We start from the raw sequence: 4,895 nt of genomic DNA, 5'->3' as shown, positions 1-4,895 counted from the left end.
GTTGTGAAAAACTTTCAGATTAAATCATTTCGAGGGTACAATCAAAATCTCTAATCGGATGAAACTCACTGTTTTTTCTAGAATGGAGAATGAAGAAGATGTTATGAAATTTGTACCCAAATGAATCCGAAATTGATCATATAACAGAAGTAACTTCCCGTCTTAAAACTGTCATGTGGTAGTTACAGGAAAACAACTTCCTGTCCAAAAAACGGTCATATTACCTGTCACAAACTAACATAAAACCGTGTCTATAAATGGATCACAAAATCGCGTGTTTTTACAAAAAATACGGATTTCTGAGACATTTTGTATATAGCAACATAACTCATATTGAGACATTTTCTGAGACATTTCTTCGACGCCAGTCAGGGGTTCTGCCCCTTCGACCCTGCTAGGGGCTGCCGCCCCTTCGATCCCTCTCCCAAGGGCGCTGCCCCCGGACCCCCGTCAGTTCAGGGACTTCGCCCCTAAATAGCAGTATACTTTCAACAATGGCAAAATCAAACAAATGTGCATTCCACACCATACTAATTTGTTCGATAATTTTCAAAATGACATTGATTAACAAATTAACTCCATTACACTTAAATAATATTAGTGATATAAAATCACCAACAAATTCCAGGGTTGCAAGGTTACTTCTATGGTTTTATAAGTTGAAAATAATTCTAGATTGATCGTTTGTGTGTGTGTGTGTGTATATATATATATATATATATATATATATATAGAAATATACTTTTTAATGTGTTTATGTATACAATATCAAGAAAATATACATATTTATTATGAAAAGTTCCTTTGATTTTTTTTCTGTAAGTAGTTGGATAATAAATGGTATTAAATGTAATGGAAGATTGTCAACAAAAGATTTTCTACTTTGGATGACATAAATCGTAATAAATCCAATTAATTTTATTACTCTAAATAAATATGTAGCACATGTAAATTGAAAATTGAAAGTTGTATATCACCTTTTCAATAAAATACCCATCCTCTCTCTCTCTCTCTTTCTTTCTCACTCTTAAACTCCCATGTACTCTTGCATACACCATGGAGAAAGGAAACTCTAAGCCATCGATCGCTCTCATTGTAGGAGTCACTGGCATGGTGGGTGTAAGCTTGACCGAGGCTTGAAGATGCCAATGGCATTAGGTGGTCCGTGGACAGTCTATGGTGTGTCACGACGGGCCTTACCCACCTGGTTCCAATCCTCCCTCCTCGACAAACACATCATTTTGTCTGGGAAAAGTCATGATTGAGTGAAGACTTTGGACGTGACTGAGGTGCTGGTCGGGTGTCTGGGAAAGGTCGAGAATGAAGATGAAAAGATGGTGATTAATAGCTGATGTGAACAAGTGGTAAGACGAAACCGATTAAGGGGGTGGTTGTTGGGTTAATCGGGTTTCGTTCACGGGTTACGGGTCGGTCAAGGAGTTATGAGTTTGCATGGTTAACGGTAGTTTTGATTTGTTTATGTTGACTAGGTTTTAGTGGATAATAAAGTATGACTTGGTGTCATGTAATTAGGTAAACGTGGGTTAGCTTTTACTGGGAAGTCTATCCATTAGTTTAGGAAGTTAGTTTTGTTTTATTCTATTTATTTTGAAGCTTTCATATATATAGATTGTACTTTTCGTTGTTTGGAACATATACAACAGAGAGAAAAAGTACCAAAACTAAGTGTGTCTATCTTCATTCTTCCTTTTCTATCTGGGTGTATTTTGAGCCATACGTATCTGATTTCTAACATTTGGTATCAGAGCGAAGGTCGAAGAGGCCGGTTTGTGAGTCGACTTTCGAAGGAGGGAGTAACCTTTGGCTGCAGGAGCAGTAGAAGCAGCGGGTCGACAACTGGTTTGGATTGCGAAATCAGAAACATGGTTTGTTTGGCAGTGATTTTTCCTTGTGGGGAGCAACAAACTGAAGGTTTAATCCCACAATAGGTTCGGGACAGCAGGGACTGTTTCAGGAATTGTTTACAGCAGAAGACAGGAAAAATTAAAGTGTTTCTTGTCAATTGTTGTCGTGGGGAGACGGGGAGCACCCTTCGAGACGAAGGGGAGTATGGTATTCAAATGCATATCCGGCGGTAGGCTGTGGATATGTCACGGGAAAATGGAGAGAGTTACCGAAGTTGCGTGAGAAAACAAAAAGAAAAGATCCGTCAAAAGCAGGTGGCTTTGGGTTTGTTTCGTTTTGCAGGTGAAAGAAGACGGGAAAAGCGGGTTGCTTTGTTTTCTTGATCGGTGGAAGAAGGCTCTCGTTTCACAGAAGTGTTAGGTGAAAACGGATTCTGTGTGGTGACAAACAACATCCGGATGTGGAGGACTTTGGACGTGACCAAGGTGAAGGTCGGGTGTCTGGGAAAAGTCTTGATTGAGTGAAGACTTTGGACGTGACTAAGGTGGTGGCTGGGTGTCTGGGAAAGGTCGGGAATGAAGATGAAAAGATGGTGATTAATGGCTGTTATGAACAAGTGGTATGACGAAACCGATTAAGGGGGTGATTGTTGGGTTAATCGGGTTTCGTTCACGGGTTACGGGCCGGTCAAGGAGTTATGAGTTTGCATGGTTAACGGTAGTTTTGATTTGTTTATGTTGACTAGGTTTTAGTGGATAATAAAGTATGACTTGGTGTCATGTAATTAGGTAAACGTGGGTTAGCTTTTACTGGGAAGTCTATCCATTAGTTTAGGAAGTTAGTTTTGTTTTATTCTATTTATTTTGAAGCTTTCATATATATATATATATATAGATTGTACTTTTCGTTGTTTGGAACATATACAACAGAGAGAGAAAAAGTACCAAAACTAAGTGTGTCTATCTTCATTCTTCCTTTTCTATCTGGGTGTATTTTGAGCCATACGTATCTAATTTCTAACACATTTTGGATACACTGAACGAGGAAAACACTCATAAAATCCTCTCTCCACTCTCCACCCAAATCACCCATCTTTTCTGGGTAGCTTTACAAGCCAATGAAAGCGAAGAACTAAACATTTCCAGAAACTCAACTATGCTTTCCAATGTCCTAAGTCTATTAACTTCTTCTCCAAATTCAAAGTTGAGTCACGTGACGTTGCAAACAGGCACAAAGCAATATGTTGGACCGATTACTGACTCAGTCATTTCAACTCAACTCGTCCCCCATGAACCACCCTTTAGAGAAGATTACGCTAGACTTCCATTTCCAAACTTTTACCATGATTTGGAAGATATTATATATTCATACTACAAAGCATTCACCTATTCTATACACCGTCCTTCCATAATCATTGGTGCATCTTCAAGAAGTAGCTATAATTTCCTTCTTACGCTCTCCGTTTATGCACTAGTGTGCAAACACGAAAACTACCCATGCAGGTAAGGTGCTGATATAGACATATAGTTTTACTTTCAATATCTCTATACATTGAAAATGAATTTTTTGTAAAACCAACAATTAATTAAAGAAATGAATATCTAAACCATCAAATTTATGTAGGTATTTCGGTAACAAGTACACTTGGGGCCACTTTTGTGAATTATCTGATGCTAGACTAATAACGGAGCAGCAGATATGGGCATCAACGACAAAGTGCGCTAAGAATCAAGCTTTTAATTGCACAAACGGTGATATGTTTACATGGAAAAGTATGTGGATAGTGCTTTGTGATGTATTTGAAATTGAGTTTGTGCCATTCGATGAGAAAGACAAGTTCGATTGTGTCGACTTCATGAAAGACAAAAGGAGTGGTTTGGGATAGAATCGTGGAAGAAAATGGATTGTACAAGACAAAGATGGAGGAAATAACTTGCTTCGGCTTGCTAGATAATGTTTTAAATCTAGATGTTCAAATTGTTTCTAGCATGAATAAGAGTCGAGAATTTGGGTTTTTGGGGCATGCAAACACATTAGAGAGCATTCCCGTGTGGGTTGAGAAATTGCGACAAATGAAAATACTTCCATAGATGTTGTATTCCCAAAATACAAATGTCCTGGTTGTAAATCAGTCATGAAGTTAATAAAAGGCAATGCCGAACTTGCTATATTTATATTATTTTTGTTTTTTTAAACAAACTTGCAATTATATAAAATGTTTGTAGTCAAGTATTACTTGAGGCTTAGATCGCACATCATTGTCCATGATTGGTGGTGCAACGCAGGAGTTTTTTCATTGTCGATATGAGATAATTTAACGAGGGGGAAAAACACAAGCATTTTGGAGACCTTGCAAACAGCTTCTAATTCTCTCTTGCTTTATCTTCATTAGAAAATCATTTTTGGCATTGTTTTTGTCATTAAACCCGTGGAGCACCGATCGAAGAATCTCATTCCCATTTTTGTTTTGTCATTTCTGCAATCTCCTTACTCTTTTCAATTTCTTCTCCAAAGTATCTCCACAGGTTTTCCTCCACACTCAGTACCATCTTTTCGGTCGGTGATTTTTTTTTTGTGGTTAATCGGTTTCTGGTGGAGAAGAAACCGGCCACCTCCTCACATGTTCTAATCCGTGGGAGAAAAAAAAAATCATAACCAGGTTACTAGTTTCCGGGAAGACACAAGGTTGATCGTTTTAATTGCAACCTCATTTCCATTGTGCTATAGACTCAGGGGCGGATCCAAGGGGATCCCGGGGTAGCCCGGGATACCCCTCAAATTTTTTTCGGTAGTGTAATTTTTGTTTACTTATACCTCAAAAAAAAAATCGGTATAGTGTATATATACGCATCCCTCTACTTATAAACACAAATAAACAGTTGGTCTACTGGTCAAGGCACTGGCTTCTTGAAGTAAAGGTCTCAGGATCAATTCTTGCTTTTTACATATCCTTTGTTTACTTTTGTTTTATTTTCCCAGCTATTCTATCCCACATCGCTAAATACATGTAAACTAACCATTTTTTTCTA

At 38.1% G+C, this 4,895-nt stretch overlaps 1 pseudogene; it reads left to right on the top strand.

Annotated features, from left to right (window-relative positions):
• Positions 1–1,056: 1,056 nt before the first annotated feature.
• Positions 1,057–3,956, top strand: LOC145156387 ((S)-8-oxocitronellyl enol synthase CYC2-like; annotated as a pseudogene).
• The last annotated feature ends 939 nt before the right edge of the window (positions 3,957–4,895 follow it).

The sequence above is a fragment of the Lactuca virosa genome, chromosome 2 (genome assembly GCF_052849685.1).
Source record: "Lactuca virosa cultivar CGN04683 chromosome 2, Lactuca_virosa_CGN04683_v6, whole genome shotgun sequence".
NCBI lineage: Eukaryota > Viridiplantae > Streptophyta > Magnoliopsida > Asterales > Asteraceae > Lactuca > Lactuca virosa.
Note: the sequence above shows the minus strand (reverse complement) of the source record. Positions and strands in the feature narration are given on the sequence as shown.